The 8,803-nt window shown below is 26.5% G+C and overlaps 1 long non-coding RNA gene across 1 annotated transcript; it reads right to left on the reverse strand.

Moving 5' to 3' along the window:
- Positions 1-789: 789 nt before the first annotated feature.
- LOC127129266 (uncharacterized) lies at positions 790-1,332 on the reverse strand. Its single transcript, XR_007806268.1, has 2 exons — positions 1,205-1,332; positions 790-1,084 (listed from the first exon to the last, which is right to left on the reverse strand). It is a non-coding gene; the product is annotated as an uncharacterized LOC127129266 (long non-coding RNA).
- Between the last annotated feature and the right edge of the window lie 7,471 nt (positions 1,333-8,803).

Consider the following 8,803-nt stretch of genomic DNA (forward strand, 5'->3'; position numbering starts at 1 on the left):
GGTTTAGGGAGAAGAATTTTTCTTTAGAGAAGAAGAAGGTGGCTATGATTTTTCTTTCTTTATCTCAAATTTAGAAAGGTAAATGCGTAAAAAAAGTTTTTTTTCTCTTTTTTCTCACTATCCCTTCCTTTTCTCTATTTCTCTCATTTTTCTCTCCCTTTCAAAATCAACTATTTATTTATTTTATTTCCCTACTAATTTTTTGTCTTTCTAGATATGACAATTACAACTATGAAGAAGATAAATAGACAATTCAATGAGATTGAACTCAGACACATAAGAAGAGAAACAAACACTATCGCTCACATGTTAACTAGGATTTTCATACTTGTTAGCAAAATCTCAAACCCGAGTAATATGGATTGTAATAATGGGCCTACAGCCCAAATGTAATTTTTAGCCTTGTGAGTAAATCTTGTCTTCAAAAAGAATTCAATTCCCATATATCTATTAATTCTCATTTACTAATATTTTATTAATTCATTAATAATAATAATCTTAATAATAGAATAACAAAAGTATATATATATATATATATATATATATATATATATATATATATATATATATATAATATATATATATATATATATATATATATATATATATATATATATATATATATATATATAATATATATATATATATATATATATATATATATATATATATATATATATATATATATATATATATATATATATATATATATATATATATATATATATATATATATATATATATATATATATATATATATATATATTACAAAAGTCCTAAAAGCCTTACTTTATATATTAATCAAGTTGAAAGATACCTTTTATTTTTCACAATATATATATTCTTACATACTTTAATTCTGAACATACAAAAGATACAGCCTTTTTTATTTAGCTTTTATCGATTCATAAATTGACTCATCATTTACGACAACAACAACGCACTGACTTAGGATAAATTATATAGCAGGCACCACCATATCTATAGCCTTTTCCATAACACTCTTGATAGCATTGTAAATCTGACGTGCAATCACCCTCTTGACATTTTAAATACAAAGGACTATACTCACCACTTGATAATCCTACAATAAAATCAAGTTAATTTATATTTGTGTTAGTTTTCTTTTTTAAAGAATATTTGAGTTTGTTTATTGTATTTGAAGTAAGCAATTCAAAAAATAAAATAAACGTGTATTCACTACCTGAAAACAAAATCATAGAAATGATCAAAATCCAACAAAGATAAGATTGGTTGATATAAATGAAAGCCATTATTGTTCAAAATTTTACCTTATGTTATTTCTCTTGTAGATTTAAGACTTACATGGTCAGTATATATATACTATTGGAATGAAATTTAGAGCAGGTATAAAAGATGCATGGAAAGTTAAAATAAATAAATGCATTCTAATATTTTTAATATTTTTATTACTTTGTTTCATTATTTGCATTTTTTATATATAATTTAGTATTTAATTTGTCGAATGTAATTAAAAATATGTAAGAAAAGTCATTTTTTATTATTTGTAGCATTTATGATTAATTAATGGTGTATATTTTTTGAAACATTAATTTGATTATTTTTAATTATTTGAAGCTTTTTTAATTATTTTCATTTTCATCAATAATTAATTAATATATTTGTTTGAAGCATTTAATATCATTAGTGATTTCATATTATTATATTATTTTTTATGAACTTTTAAATTTAAAAGTTCCTAAAAATTCCATTAAAAATATTAAATAACAAAATGAAAATGTAAGGTTTCTTTTTTTACTGTGATTTTCAAAAGAAGAGAGTTTACAAGTACGAGAAATAAAAAAAACAGTGAGTTTCATTACGTGCTACCATAAACTATTGGTTTAAATATATAATTAGTTATTGGAAACATACCAACTTTTGGTTTAAATCTTATTTGTTTTAAAATTCTTGTAAAATTTATATCAGATCATTGTAATATAAGTTAATATTGCATTGGTCTCAAAGGATGGAGGAGTTAAAATAAAATATTCTACATATTTCAAAAATTAATTTGAATATTATTTAAATTTACAAAGACTCTTTGGTTTTTGCCTCCAAATAGGCTTTTTCAGCATTGAAAACTGGTATAAATTTACAATTGTATAACTGTTGAAAAAGAAAGAAAAAAAAAAGGAAGTTGAAATGTGTCCAAACGGATAATGGAGTTACACAGAGAAGGAATAAAAATGATAATATAAACTTGTAGGGTGAAGCAATAAAAAATATAATAGATTTATCAATCATATTTCTTCTGTTATATTAGATGGTGATGTTATAAAATTATTATGGACATGGAAAAATATCTTATAATTATCTGATAGTGTTTGGCTGTATAGCTTTTTTCTCATACCAAGAGACGAGGCTTCCAAACTTGATAAGAAATCAAAACCATGTATTTTCATAGGTTTAGGTCATGGAAAATTTATATATATACTATGGTATCTAGGCAACTATGAAGGATATGTTCATCATATCTTCGTTTAGTTTTTATGAAGACAAGAACTTATAGAAAAAATTTGAAATAAAGAATTAAGAATGTATAATTTTTGGATATTATAGAAATCAAAAGGAATTAATCATGAAATAAAGTACAATGGAAACTCATTATATATAAACTTTACATGTTCATAAAAACTCTCATATATTCAACTCTAAGGTTTCTATAACATTCGTGCATCAAGATGTTTCATGTCAAGTCTTTTAAAAAGAAAAAAACATTGTAAATCTTGGCATCTAAAACTGCCACAATCAGCTTCTGGAAACCAATGTAATTTTCAATGCATATTTCAAGAAATCGATTTCTTGTTTGCTATTACCTATCAAAATTGGATATTTTGGAAGTGCCAATCGGTTGATCCAATGGTACAGTCGATTGTAGGGTATTTTTTTCCTTTAAAATTTGATTTTACAATCAATTAATCATGTTAAGAAATCGATAGATCCAAGAGTGCAATTAATTACTTCCTAAAGCTTTGTAAAAATTATGAATCATTGTAATGAATGTACATTGCAGTTGTTCATAAATATTTTCCATAACATTACATTAAATCATAGAGGAATCATGAGACACATTTAAACCAAATTTTATCAGATTTTCCATTCACCTCTTTCATACAAAATTCACATACAATTCCAATAATTTTCAATGTATTTATACATCATAAAACTAAAAAAAATTATGCATAAACTTTCATATCATTGAAAAAGTTCCATTCAGATTTCTGAGCACTTAAAATTCAAATATTATTGAATTTTACATTGAAAGAGAAGATCAATTGTCTATTAAAATTTATTTAAGAATAACTTCATATATTCAAATTTGTTCAAATATTATAATTGATCACCAAGTGTGTGGTGACTTAATTTGTAAACAAAGTGTGTGTACTTTTTATAAGTGTGTGAAAATAGAAAGTGGTTTATTTTATGTTTGTGTTATAAAAGGTTCTTTGATTCAGGGAGATTCAAAGTCCACCATAATTTTGGTATTTGTGAAAAAATTCCTTTGAATCGGTTTGATTCAAAGCTCACCATATTTTTTGGTGTTTATGTTAGAATATTGTGAGAGGTCTTGGTGTGAGAATTGTCAAAGATATAACATAGTAGAAAATCATTCAAGGTGTGAAGGGACTGGATGTACCCTTAAGTTTGAAAAGGAAACTATAATAAATCTCTTGTGTTCATTTACTTTTCTGCACTTTTATTTTTCTCCATTTTTGTCCTAAGTAATTCATGATATTTCCAGAATAATAAAAAGAAAAGAACATCTGCAAAATAAAGAGAAATGTTCATAAAACCTAAATCACCCCTCCCTTTTAGGTTTCACTCTATACTTACAATTGTCATCAGAGACAGTTAAGGTGACTTGCTCCTCGATCTAGGTAAATATGGCTTCCGCAAAACCCTTTTTAGTAGATGGTGACAACATCAACAAACATCCATGTTTCGTTGGTGAATATTACAATTTCTAGAAGATTCTCATGCAAATGTACTTAGAAGCACAAGGAGAAGAAATATGGTATGTTGTTGAAAATGGACAATTCATTCATGCAATTGTCATAAACAATGTAGAACAACCAAAGGTAAAACGCTTGTGGAATGAAAATACCAATAAAAAAGTGTTATTTGATCAGAAAACAGAAAATATATTTGCATTGACATTACGAATGGACGAATTTTTTAGGTATCAAAGGGCAACACAACCCAAGAGAATTGGGACATTAGAAGTAACACATGAAGGCATAAAGGAAGTCAAGAGATCAAAATTGAACACTTTATCTCAAGAATATGAATTATTCATAATGCTACCCCATCAAAGTATACTTTATTTGTAAAAGAGATTTATACATTTGATAAACCATTTGATAGCTCTTGGAAAAACATTAACAAATGATGATTTAAATCTCAAAGTTCTCAGATGATTTTCTATAGCATGACAACCAAAAGTGACAGAAATATCAAAAAAGAAGAGTATTTCTAAAATTCCATTGGCTGCATTATTTGAAAAACTTCAAGAATATGAATGGAACTTGATCAACTGCAAAGATATGAATTGGATCATGATAAACAAGAGAAACATAAAAGGCGTGAAGTTAAAGTAAAATCCCTTGCTTTGAAGTCTAAACATGATAGTGATCAAGAATAAGAATCTCAATTCAAAGATGATTCACTAATAAAAAAAATTGAAATATTCTTTAGGAAGGAAAAGACAAAGGAAATTAGTCAAAGAGAAGCAACAAATTCAAGAAAGAAAGTTACTTGTTTTGAATGTGGAAGAAGAGGTCATGTCAGAAGTTAGTGCAGCGTTAGATGAAGAATAAGAAAACACGACATTAATGGCTTCCCACCATTCCGATGATGGAGAAAATAAGGTTAGTGATCTTGAACCATCTTATGATGAATTACATAATGTTTTCCTTGAATTGCATGCAGAATGTTTGAAACATTTTAGAACATGTTCAAAACAAAATAAAATAATTTTAACTCTAGAAAGTAAGTCTAATGACATGAATGTGGAATTAGACCAAGTCAAAAATTCATCATGCAATAAATGTCAAGCACATAAATCTAAAATTGTTGAATTAAACCAAGTCATAAAGAAATACGAGAAAGGTCAAATTGACTTGGAAAATATGCTAAGTAGACAAAGATAATCAAATGATAAATATGGGTTTGATTTCTCTAAATTTGATAAACCAAATACAAGTAAGATTATATTTGTTAAAGCTAGCAATAAAATCAACATTGTGGAACCAAAGAAAATGTATGTTGTAATTCATCTTAAAAAGTATTATGTTAAAAATGATTCTTATGTTCCTAAAGACAAGAATTTATTTAAGCTTACATGTTCCTATTGTAATACAAAAGGACATACTTCTAATATTTACTATATAAGAAACTTTGATGATCCTAATGGTGAGTATGTATGGGTAATAAAAGAAACAAACCCAAGATGACCTATAGAATATTGGGTACCTACAAATAACTTTTAATTCTATTTTGTAGGTGTACTTGAAGTCCATGTGCTAAAATTGTAAAATTAAGATTGATTGTTCAAGATATAGTAAGACCATATGGTATGGTAAGATTAAAGATAAATTGAAAATATGAGCAGTTTCAAAGAGCATCTCATTGGTATCAACATAATCATTTTAGAAGAGCATCAATATTAATATCATCATTAACATCAAATCATTGTAAAAAATATAAGTACTTTAATATATGATGTATATTTTTACTATATTACTTTACTTTGGATTTTTCTTTTTTTCTTTTTAATAATGTCAAAAAATGGGAAGAAGAGACAATTTTTTTGTTAATTTTCAAGATAGCAAGTAAAAAACATCAATTGCAAAATAAAGGGGGAGATATATAAGATAAGAGGATCATCAAGTTTCAAACAAAAACTTCTCATCAATATATTTTGTCATCATAAAAAAGGAAGAGATTGTGAAGAAGATGTCATCATCTATCTTAGTTTAGTTTTGATGAAGACAAAAGTTTATCAAAGAAAATAATACCAAAGCAGAAAAAGTTTGAAATCAAGAATCAATAATGCATAAACTTTGGATATCATGGAAATCAAAAGGAATTGATCATGAAATAAGGTACAATGGAAATTCATTATGTATAAACTTTAGATGCTCATAAAAGCTCCCATACATTCATCTCTAAGGGTTTTAAAATATTCATGCATCAAAACATTTCATGCCAAGTCTTTTAAAAAAATAAAAATATTTTTTATTTATTTAACTTATGGCATATGAAACCTCCCTAATCACCTTTCGGAAATCCTCGTAATTTTCAATGCACATTTCAAGTAATCAATTTCTTATTTGCTACTACCTATCAAAATTGGAAATTTTGGAAGTGTGACACAATCAATTGTAGGATCTTTTTTTCCTTGAAAATTTGATCTTAAAATCAATTGATCAAGCTAAGAAATCGATTGATCCTTTGTATTTTTTCCAAAATTTTAAACGTTGCAAATAGGACAATTGATTGCTTCGTGGAGCATTGTGAAAATTATGAATCACTGTGATGCATGTACATTTCAAGTATTCTAATTGATCACCAAGTATGTGGTGACTTAATTTGTAAGGAAAGTGTGTGTACTTTCTATAAGTGTGTGCAAATAGAATATGATATATTTTTCAGTTTGTGTTGTAAAAGATTCTTTGATTCGGGGAGATTCAAAGTCCACCATAATGTTGGTGTTTGTGAAAAAGGTCCTTTGATTTGGTTTGCTTCAAATTTCACCTTACTAGTTGGTGTTTATGTTAAAACATTATAATGGTCTTGGTGTGAGGTTTGTACAAAGATCTAACATAGTGGAAAATACTTCAAGGTGTGAAGGGACTAGATGTACCCTTAAGTTGGAAATTGGAACTAGGATAAATCTCTTGTGTTCATTTACTTTTCTACACTTTTATTTTTCTGCATTTTTGTTCTAAATTCTTCATCATATTTCTGGAAAAAGAAAAAGAAAAGAACATCTGCAAAATATTGAGAAAATTTCATAAAATCTAATAGATGAAAATTTCATAAATGAATTACTTGCACGATAATCATACATTTAAATTAGTGAAATTGTTTAAGAGAGTAAAAGAAATTAAGAACAAACGAATATACAAGATATAGTCTAAAGATGATAAATATCAACCAAGATAAAATGTATGATTTATTATGAAAGGATTTAATCAAAGTAGGGATATTTACTTTTAGTAAATCTTCTTAGTAATGGCAAAGATGATTTATACTTAAGTTGTGTTTGGATTAGAAGATAGCTTGAATATAGAGGTTTTACAACTTGATGTTAAGACAACAATCATTCATTGTGGTTTAGATAAAGAGGTCTATTTGGAGAAACAAAGGACTTCAAAGTGAACGGTAAAAAACTAATGAATAAAATTTTTACATGCTCAATCATGCATAACGGAAATTGTACAAAAAATTTGATTCTTTTATCGAGAATAATGAGTATGGTGAAACTACTTTTGACCATTGTGTGTTTGTCCAAAAACATCTGATGGTAATTTTATTATTACCTTGCAATATATGAATGTCATATTGATTATCTTGCAATGGTACAAAATATTCACTACTACAAATAACAGTTTTGATGTCGCACGCGAAAGAGATGTAACATCGGCTACCGAGGTGACGTAGCAAATGACGTCATGAAAAATGCATACGTTACCTCTCGTTTTTTTTTAAAATGACGGGTATGTGATAAGCTCATGCGTTCGATCCACGGTGAGACCTTTTTTGAATTCTGAAATGGCGAAAGCACATGTCTCCTCGATTTTGTAATTTCACCGACGGATATATCATATTTTCAGATCGGTTATCTCAGACAACTGAGGGGTAAAATAATTTTGAGATTATTAAATCTAATGTGAATTGATTATTTCACTAAACCTTATACTGAACATATCACTTCTCAAAATTGGTTAGGAAAATAATTATATGAACAATTGTGTTATATTTGAAGAACAACTTACATTTATTATGATTTTGAAGCATCATTCTACTCATCATTCATCTCACGTTGTTTTATGGTTAAAATCTCATCAATATTTCAAGTTCTTTATTCAACACTTCCTTTTCTACTAATTTATTCTTGAAAGCATAAAATTTGATGCTTTGAAAAATGAATAAATATGGAAGAATGTCGAACGAGAGGGCATGTAAATATCTTTACAAATAATTTGTAATGATATCATTTTATCAAAGATAAGGTATCACAAATCATTTGTATATATTATTTAAAAATAATAACAACAAACTATTAATGAAAAAATCAAGAGCTAGAAGTCCTTAAATGTTTCAAATAACATATCAAACTTTCCTTAAATGTTTCTAAAACCACAACAAAGTTTCCTTAAATATTTCATATAACACAACAAACTCAATTTCCTTATATGAACATAGTTGTAGTGATCATAAATAAAAAAACTTCTTGTAATATCCCATATTCCCTAAAATGCTCAATTAGTTGTCAGTTGATACCCATTGAGTTCTTAGGTACTCTATCTATTATCAATTGTAACAATTAGAGTTCCTAAGTGTTATCAGTTGGGGCCAATAGAGTAACCAGTGAACTCTGAAGAGATTAATTATTAATAAAAGAGACAGACCAATATTAATAAGTACAAGAGAGGATATTTTTGGTAATATTAATGATTGGTCAATCGGAACTAGAAGATAAAAATATCACTTGAGAATATTTTGTACAATTACATAATATATATATATATATATATATATATATATATATATA

This window comes from Lathyrus oleraceus, chromosome 3 (genome assembly GCF_024323335.1).
Source record: "Lathyrus oleraceus cultivar Zhongwan6 chromosome 3, CAAS_Psat_ZW6_1.0, whole genome shotgun sequence".
Lineage (NCBI taxonomy): Eukaryota > Viridiplantae > Streptophyta > Magnoliopsida > Fabales > Fabaceae > Lathyrus > Lathyrus oleraceus.